This window comes from Furipterus horrens, unplaced genomic scaffold (genome assembly GCF_987537825.1).
Source record: "Furipterus horrens unplaced genomic scaffold, mFurHor1.1.pri manual_scaffold_5, whole genome shotgun sequence".
Taxonomy (NCBI): Eukaryota; Metazoa; Chordata; class Mammalia; order Chiroptera; family Furipteridae; genus Furipterus; species Furipterus horrens.
This window is the reverse complement of record NW_028327175.1, coordinates 27,968,415-27,978,450: the sequence shown is the minus strand read 5'-3', so window position 1 is coordinate 27,978,450 and position 10,036 is coordinate 27,968,415. Positions and strand designations below refer to the sequence as shown.

The 10,036-nt window shown below is 43.1% G+C and overlaps 1 pseudogene; it reads right to left on the bottom strand.

The window, feature by feature from the left end:
• Positions 1-7,722: 7,722 nt before the first annotated feature.
• LOC150008307 (small nuclear ribonucleoprotein E pseudogene) lies at positions 7,723-8,121 on the bottom strand (annotated as a pseudogene).
• Positions 8,122-10,036: the final 1,915 nt, after the last annotated feature.

Sequence of the window (10,036 nt, the reverse complement as noted above, 5' to 3'; positions counted from 1 at the left end):
GAATACCTAAGACTCTGCCCCTTATAATGTAACAGGTATGACAGCTCTACCTAAGACACAGAGGCAAACACAGGAGGCTGTCAGGTTGAGGAGACAGAGAAATATGGTCCAAAAGAGAGAGCACATCAAGGTTCAAGTGGGAGAGCTAAGTGACAAGGAGATAGCCAACCCAACAGATGCAGAGTTCAAAACACCGGTGATAACAATGCTCACAGACTTGACAGACATACTTGAGTATGGCAAACACATAAGGGGAAAAATGAAGGCTATGTTAAGTGAAATGAAGGAAAATCCACACAAAACCAATGATAAAGGGAAGGAAGCCAGGGTTCAAAGCAACAATTTGGAACACAAGGAAGAAATAAACAGTCAACCAGTACAGAATGAAGAAACAAGAATTGAAAGAAACAAGGAGAGGCTTAGGAACTTCTGGGACAATTTTAATTGTGCCAAATCTGAATCATAGGGGTGCCAGAAGGAGAAGAGTAAGAGCAAGAAATTGAAAACTTATTTGAAAAAATAAAGAAGGAAAACTTCCCAAATTTTTCAAAGGAAATAGACATACAAGTTCAGGAAGCAGAGAGAGTCCCAAACTGAGAGAGACTCTGAGTCCCTCAGAGTGGATGAAGAAACTACTCAGACACTCACCATCTGAGGAAGGAAGGGAGGGGGTTTTCTCTGAGGAAAATTGCCCTCGTTTCTTTATTAGCCAGGGTTTTTATCTACTTTCTACATGGGAGATGCATAAGGAAAACATGCAGCCCTTACCAAATGGTTGGAAGTAATAACAAAGGGAAATGCAGATCAATACAGGGTTGAGGCGCCCAGGTATTTTACACAAGTTAAAAAACATTTACTCAATCATTCTATTTTTCACATTCTACTGACAAGAATTTGGGGGCTATTTAGAGAAAAACAGAGCAGGTTCTCTTTTCCTTAAAAGCCACTTTGTATTTCTATTCTATCTTTAAAATTTCCCAGAGGGTGGGATTCAGAGCAAGCCTGGGAGACAACCTGCCGGCTAAGGGCCCAGCAGGGGGTGGCTCTGCACAGCGGTCAAAGTTTTTTAAACCAAGTCTGTCTGTTTCCCACACCTCCTCATGCCTGTCTGTCCCCCATACAAAACAAGCTACACCCAAAGAGGACCACACCAAGACACATCATAATTAAATTGCCAAAGGTTAAAGATAAAGAGAGAATCTTAAAGGAGCAAGAGAAAAAGGGGAGTTATCTACAAAGGGGTTCCTATAAGACTACCAGTGGATTTCTCAGAAGAAACTTTGCAGGCAAGAAGTATTCAAAGTGATGAAAATTAAGGGCCTACAACCAAGATTACTCTATCCAGCAAAGCTATCATTAAGAATGGAAGGGCAGATAAAGTGTTTCCCAAACAAGGTAAAGCTAAAGGAGTTCATCATCACCAAGCCCTTATTATATGAAATGTTAAAGGGATTTATTTAAGAAAAAAGAAGATCAAAACTATGAACATTAAAATGACAACAAACTCACAGTTATCAACAACAGAATCTCAAAAATAAAAACAAAAACAAACTAAGCAAACAACCAGAGTATGAACAGAATCATAGGCATGGGGATCATATGGACGATTATCAGCTGGGAGGGGGGAGGAGGCAAAATGTGGAAAAGGTACAGGGATTAAAAAGCATAACTGGTAGGTAAAAAATAGAGAGGGGGATGTTAGGAATAGTATAGGAAAGGAGAAGCAAAAAAACATACAGAAAGGACCATGGATATGAAGTATGGGGAGGAGGATTGCTGGAGGGAAGGGGGGTACTGGGCAGAGGGAAGCAAAAGGAAAAGGATTTTGGATAACTGTAACAGCATAATCAATAAAATATAATTTTTAAAAAATAACCATTAAGAGAATAAGGATTTAGGATTTATAGCCTTCATATGTTGAAAATGTATAGCCAAAATTAACATCTGACAGTTTTTTCTATACCCAAAACTACTCTCAAGGATGCCAGAAAACATATCAACAAATCCATGACATTCTTTGTGCATTTCTAGCTTCCACGTATTGAGTACTTCCTAAGGTCAAAACAAAAGTGCATCAAATTAAAACCAAAATTTATTTTCATCACTCTGTCTTCACATCATGTGTAAAATTGACCTGCTCCAAACTTCCACTTTAATATCTTTGTATGTATTATGTGGATTTGATCTTACTCAGTCTTGAGTTGTCATAATTTGTGGGGACTTATTATGTCATGGTAGTTGCTTTATATGTGATATTTCTCTAATAAAAGTGATAATGCAAAGGAAATAGTCATTTAACCCCTCTCCCATAAAACAACTAGAATAAATACTTTAAATAAATATTAAAGTACAAAAAACTATGTTTTAATATTTCTGCTAATAAAGTAGCTTTGAAATAAATAGCCCTACAGTTTTATGAATTAAACTGAGACATGTACAGCAGCTCTACTCATAATTGTCCCAAACTGGAAACAACTCAGACATCTTTCAATGAGTGAGTGAATAAGCAAATGGTGATACATCCATACAATGTACTACTACTCAGATATAAAAAGGAACACAAATCATTGTGTTGTACACCTGAACCTCATATAATGTTATATACGCCCCTCCTCCCTGCAAACACACACACAAAGAAAAAAGTAAATAAAAGGGAACAAATTACTTATATACCCTAAAACACGGGTGGGTGAGTGAGAGAAGCCAGTCTCAAAAAGATACATACTACATACTACATGATTCCATTTAGTTGAGCTTCTGGAAAGGCAAAAGTGGAGGAAAAGAGAACAGTACAGTGAATGCCAAGGATGGGGGGCTAACAGATTTCACAACACAGGGCACATGATGCAGGTTTTCGGGGGGAGGGAAAGGTTCTTGAATGCAATTTTGGTTGTGGCGACACATATTTTCATATATGTTAAAACACAGAACTGTGTGACTAAATAAAAAATTTACAGTATGAAATTTTAAATAATTTAAAATATATAGAGACAAATATCAAAAGTCTAAACAGTCATTTCCATTTTTAGCTTTTTGAGGTAATTCCACACTGTTTTCCATAGTGGCTGCACCAGTCTGCATTCCCACCAACAGTGCACTAGGGCTCCTGTTTCTCCACATCCTCGCCAGCATTTGTTGTTTGTTGATTTGTTAATAATGGCCATTCTGACTGGTGTGTAGTTTCTTAACTGATTCTTTTTCTCTACGTATGTGTTGCCCAGTATTCTGGGTGAGCAGAGGAATAAATTATATTATCAATTCATTGATTTCAAGATAGCCCATGAAAGGTGTGTTGTCCAGTCATGTGTTTTGTTTTGTTTTGTTTTTTTCAATATAAAAGCAAAGAGGTCATTTCTGAAATCCTGATGTTGGGACATAAGTTTTAATTTAAATTCCCACAAGAGAGAAAGGTCATGGAGTCAGGGTGAGAGCACGTGGTGAGAGCTGCTGAGGAGGAAGCATTAGCCTTGAAAAGGTGCAGAAAGGAAAACACAATTTTGTTAATTCGAAACCAAATGCAAAGAGGACAGATACAAACTCCTTTGAGAAGCAAGCAAAGCACTGATAAGAACAAAATGAGAAGCAATCAATGAACTCACTTCTCAATTTCTTTTTCTTTCTCCCTAACTAGCTCTTAGACTGAATAATAAAACACCTGCGTTTTTTTTTTTTTTTTAATGGGTAAACATTATTATATTTTGGCATTCAAATCTAAACTCAAAGACTTTCTTGAACAACTCTGCTTTATTTCAAAGGTGAAAAACACTAATTTAGTATTCTGAAAAATGGGAAAGTGTCTCATTTGTTTTTAGAGATGAGGTCAGTTTTTATAGAAAAAGACTCCATTCTGTCACCATTTAGGGTACTATCTGCATTAATTATCTATTCCTGCATAACAAATGTCCCTAAAATTTAGTGGCTTAAAGCCACAATGATTTGTTTCTCAAGTTTCTGCAGGTCTCCCCTGGTTCAGGGAGCTGGTGGAAATACTGAGGTTGGAAGGTCTGAGATGGCCTCATTCACCTGTCTGGAGCCTTGCTCTGGCTGTCTGCTGGGCTTCTCTCTCCATGTTGTCTCTGGGTATTACAAGAGAGTGAAAATGGAATTTTCAATAGCTTTTAAGGCCTAGGCTCAGAGATTGCACAATGTCACTTCTGCTGCCTTCTATTGGCCAAAACAAGTCCAGAGTCAAGGGGTGGAGAAGTAGGTTGAATCTCTTGATTTAGGGAGGAGCAGCAAAACCACATTGCAAGGAAGTGAGAATATAGGAACACCATTTGGGGGGCGGGATGGGGGGTCATGACTGTAACAATGTGCCACACTGTTATCAATGGTGTTTAATGCTCATATAAACATTAATTAAATTGGCTTTTGGCTCTGTAATGATAAATTAAATGAAATTAAGCTAAAGATATATTTTCCACCCTGATCAGGTGGCTCAGTTGGTGGGAGCGTTATCCTATATGTACACCAAAACTTTGCAGGTTTGATTCCTAGTTACGGTGCATGTGGGAGGTAGCCAATTGATGTTTCTCTCTCACATCCATGTTTCTCTCTCTCCCCTTTCCTCTCTCTCTAAAATCAATGAATATATTCTCAGGTGAGGATTAAAAAATATATTTTTAAAGATATATTCTGAGTCAGAAGCTTGTATTCATTTCAGCTTTGCTGTAATTAATCCTTATTTTAAAAACTATTAGGAACTTCTTATAGATGAGTCAGAGCAATGTGACCCTATGGTTTTTATGGGGATTTTAGCCATCAATGAAGAGAAAAGTAATGTGGAATCCATTAGCTATTTTAAAATGCACTGTTATTATCTAATTGTATGTCAGCTCCCTCTGGTTTCTTGATGTCTAAACCTTTCACAATGTTGTAGAATTATGAAAGGATCCAATTCTCAAGAAGATGTGGGCAGACCTGAACATAAATGTAAACTGGAGCTGGAAAGCTGGCAGGTCCCTGGAACAAGAGGCACAAAGGCCAGGATAACACTTGTGGATGCAGCTCAGAATTGGCCCTCTGCCACCGCAGGCAGCCAAACTTGCCACACTCTATAAAGAAGGATGCTCAGACGGGAACCAGAGCCACACAGAACGTTTGCAATCTGGGCTAATTCCAAAAGCTCCCTGTGAAGAAAGTTCCTATAGGTTCAAGTCCAAGCTCCCTGGCATGGAAGTTGGGCCTCTGTTTACCCTCCTGAGCCTGTCTCTCCCACTCCCATCCTCTTTTCACCACTGCCAAGAAGACCAAGCATTCTCCCACAGCTGGGTTTTACCCCATGCTGTTCCCTGCTCCCTGCTGCAAAGTCTCTTGGAGGTGGAGGTAAATATTATTTCAGCTGTAAAGCTGTGCTCCTCCCCATACCCTCACCAGAACTCCCACCCTGTGGACTTCTGCCCTCTGTATAAAGCCTCTGGAACAGGTTATAGCTGGAAGTTGGGATGTCTGTCTCCCTTCCCACTGGGAAGAGGATATCCTCGCTGGACCCAGCCCTCCCTGAGCCCTATTTATTCCTCTCAATAGAGTGAACAATTTCTCTCATAAGTCTCCATTTAGTAGGCTTTCTGTATAGAATGTTCTTCATCAACACCTGGGTTGCAGATTCACTCTATTGCTTTTTGAACTGGCCCCACCCCCTCCTTTTCCCAAAACATCTAAAATTAGGTCTTTGATGGTTTCTTGAAATGTTAAGCTTCAAGTTACTATATAACCCAGCCATTCTACTCCCAGGTATATAGCCAAGAGAATTGAAAACATATGTCCACACAAATATTTTTACATGAATGTTCATAGTTGCATTATTCACAACAGCCAAAGAGTGGAAACAACCCAAATGTCCACCAACTGATGAATGGAGAAATAAAATGTGCTATAGCCATACAATGGAATAGTATTGGTGATAAAAAAAAGAATAAAGTGCTGATACAAGCTACAACATAGATGAACTGTTAGAGAAGGCAGTCACAAAATTATCACATATTATATGATTTCATTTAGAGGTTGCCAGGGGCTGGTGGGAGAGGAGGAAATGGGGAATGACTGCTAATGGGTTCAGGTTTGTTTTTACAGAGAGCAAACGTTCTTAAATTTATTGTGGTTGTGATTGCACCCCCCTCCCCTTGTGATACAGTATACTAAACCATTGAATTATACATTAAGTGGAGGAATGGTATGATATGTGAGTTACAGCTCAATGAAGAGGTTAAAAATCAATGTCTTTTGACCACCGTCAAGGGGAATCCAGTCCTTAGAGGCCCGTGTGTTGTATATCATTTCTGTTCTACGCACAAAGAAAATCGCCTTTGAAACCACTTCCAGCACTTGGCCCCCATCGCCTTTCTTCAAGCCTCAATTTGCCTTCTTCTTCCCGTATCAGACGGGGTGGGGTGGAGTTTTCGTCTCAGGAGCTGGTGAGGAACCACTTGCTCCCACAGGCAAGGGAAGGCTGCCCGTGAGGCCTTGAGCGCCTACGGCCAGGGCGGTCCCCTCGACGGCCGGGCGAGACATGGGTGGGCCTGCACACCTGCCCAGTTCCCAGGGGCTGCTGTCCCAGAAAGCGTGGCACCGGACGCTAACGGATCTGTTTGGGTCAGACACACTCCAGCGGCCCCGGGAGATCCTGACACCAACCACAACCGAACCCCCAGACCAGAGAGGGCGTTCCAGAGGGTACAGGTGGCGGCCACGAGCCCGCTCCGCCACTGGGCACCTGGCACCTGGATCCTGTCCCTCAGAAGTCGCCGCCGACCAGAGTCTGCCAAGTGGGGGAGTAGGGGGCGCAGGGAGGAAGAAAGGAGAACAGCAGGAGCAGTGGGGGCGCCGAAACGAGAGGTGTCCTTGGGTGGACGTGATGTTCCCTGAGGCCCGCCCGAATTGAAGGGTGCAGGAGGAGGGAGAAAGAAACAGGGAAGCACTAATACGAGATGCTGAATCAGCGGAATCCATCCAATTCTCCCAGCAAGACCTGGCTCAAACTCAAAGGGACGGCAGGGGGCGGGAGGCTTGTAAAATGGCAATATTGTTGTAAGGGAGAAAAGCAAATAAAAGTGTCCAAGTAGCAGGGGTTCTGGGTGTCGCGGAGAAAGAAGAAACGGGGGCCGGCTAAGAGCTAGTGTGGAAGGCGAGGGCGCGGCTGGATGAGGAGAGACCCCAGCCCCGCGGGGTGGGTAAAGTGCCCAGGGCAGGCGGGGCGTGCGCCCGGAAGCGGAGAAATACAGCGTTGTAGACGCTGCGTACCTAACACGCTCAGAGAGGGGTTCAACACCACCACCGTGTGCTTGCAATCCCTCTACTCGAAGGAAAACCGCGTCCCAGGAGCCCCATGGTGTTCAAGTTTTGCCTCTAAAAATAGTGCCAGCTGCAGGAATCGCAGAGACAGGCAAATAGGGGACATCTTGCCCCCTGCCCTACTCTACCCGGAGCCATTCACCCGGGCGGTGTGCCTTTGGGGCTTCCTCAGGCCACCTTGTCGCAAATTGCTCCCTCTGTTGCCCTCTGGCCAAAGTGGCAGGGATGCTTCAAGAGACGGTGGCAAATGCCAGCAAGAGTTGCAGGGGTGAGCAAGAGGCCAGATGTCCATCCAGGCCTTCTTTCTTATCACTTTTTATTGCCAAAATAATTTATGTTAATTATTTTTTTTAATAAAAACAATCACACAGCATTTATTGTCATTTGGTAATAACAAAAAGGCAATCAAAGTGATATAAATGAATATTCAAGGACTACATCCACAACAAAGAACACCTAAAAAACACAAACTGTATTGCTTCTCAACAATTTCTTGCTTCATTAGTCACTTCTAGTTGGAGACACTTTGGAGGAGAGTAATATTATCTCCTTTTAGCATGATCCGACCTAGTTGTTTTCTTGACTTTGTTTTAGAATGAATTTCTTCTGCGTCATCTAATACAAGGTTCATATATTCATCAAAACCAATGATACAGCCCTCTATCCGCATATTCACTTGCTCATAAAGCCACACCTGAATCTGAGATCTATTTTGCAAGTATCTGAAGATGAGGTTGATGGGCTGCACCATCACCTTCTGCACTTTTTGGCCCTGGCCACGGTACGCCATGCTTGAAGCTGACAAAAGACCTCACTACACCCCACGTTACCTCAAAACGCTACTTCTGGAATTATGTTCATTATTTAACAATATACAAAATACATTGTGATAGAATAATGGCCCACCAAAGATGTCCAGCTTCTAATCCAGAACCTATAAATATATGGCCAAAAAAAGGAGGGAGGGGTAGTAGGCATGTTGTGTGTCTAGCTGGAAGGAACAATAGGGGGATCTCAACGGCTGTAGTGATGAGTGAAATAAGTCAGACCCAAAGGGTTCTTACTGTCTGATTCCATTCAGGTGTTCAAAAGCAGAAAAAATTGATGGTGATGGAAGTCACATCCATGTCCGTGGGGATTAGGTATTGAGTGGGAAGAGCAGGAGGGAAATGCGTGCAGTCCTAGGTGTTCTTACAATTTATGAAGATGTGCACTTTTTACAGTATGTGTTAATCCTACATTTAAAAAGGTTTTGACTGCCCCCACCCCCACCTTGGCGCTGCAGCGCTGTGTTGGCGACCACGTTAACAAGGCTTTCAAGCAGATTCAATAGAGATTCGATTTACGTTGTTTGTTGTTTCGTTGCTAAGCAACACACTCTAAGCTACACAACCAAGTGATGCCAACCATTAGCAGTCGACGTGAGGGATGTGCTAAGCCCAGGATCCAAGAGCGATTGACGTGGACAATCCCCAGCTCCAGCTCTTTTTTGCTCTGGAGGGATGGGGGTGGGGGTGGTGGTAGGAGGAGGTGGGGTGGGAGTTGAGCAGCAGGGACCTGCAGCAGGCCCGGCCTCTGCCTGACGTGGGCTGGCTGCAGTGAGCCACTCTTCCGCCTGCCAGCTTGCTTCATCTATCCCTATGGCAACAGCTCCCCAGTACTGGGGCTAAAATGAGGCTCTGTGGGTGTCATGGCAGTGACTGGAGATCTCACCTGCCGTGGAATACAGTTGCCTGATGAAGAAATTGATGAGTCACTGCAGAAGAAGGCTGATGCTTGTTGGGCAGGGTCATTCCTGTCGAATTCGGACAGATTTGAGGCTGGGAGTAGGTCTTAGAGAGTGGTGAAGAAGTGATCTGAAGGGCAGGAGTGGGCAGGGCACTATAGGAAGATTTAAGGACCAGTGAAAGCTAAAACAATGTGGAAATAAAGACCACCCAAATGAGAAAAGAAATGTCTGTTTACTCAGAACTTGCTTTACAAAAGGACTTAACTACCCTCTCATGCTTTGCAGAGACTCAAAGGCGGGCCAGGAAGTGGAGGAAGCTTCATAGTGGAAAAACGACCAGCTTCAAATGTGCTGCTGATTGGTGGCTGTTGGCCTGGGGAAGCTGGAGGCAGCTAACTAGAAGGGAAGGGACATCCTATGTGATTGGTTTGGGGAATACATTTGTCTTTTTCTCGTTGGTTCTAAATTGGAAGCGGAGTCGAAAATTAAAGAAGTTGAAAGTTATTAAGGTCTGGCCATTCTGGGCTGATTGCTTCAGAGACTATGGGCTGGCAGACTATGGGTCAGAGCTCTGTTGTCATTTATGGTCTGGCCATTGTCTATTTGCATATTCAGTCTCTCAATGACTACCTGAAAGTTATACAGATCAAGGGAGTAGTCCCCATGGTCTCATAACATGAAAGTGAGGCACTGTGCAGTGTAGGGACAGAGCTCTGAGCTCCCTTCCTCCAAGAAGTGGGGCACAGAGCATCACAGGGAGGAAAGTAAGAGGAGTAGGAGAGATTAAACATTCATCTAAACTCAGAAACACAGGAAGCAGAGGCACCTCTGATAGAGACTCAGAGTTTCTCATGTGAGCCTAGGAGGTGTTCCCAGCAGAGCCTGGAGCCAGACACTGAGGGCAGCCTTGTCAGAGGTGTGGGAGCTGAGAAACTCAGTGCACTTGGGTGGTTTCCTCCTCAGATGCTACTGATCAGAGTGCTGAGAGTTGAATGAGTTAATATGCATCTTTGGATA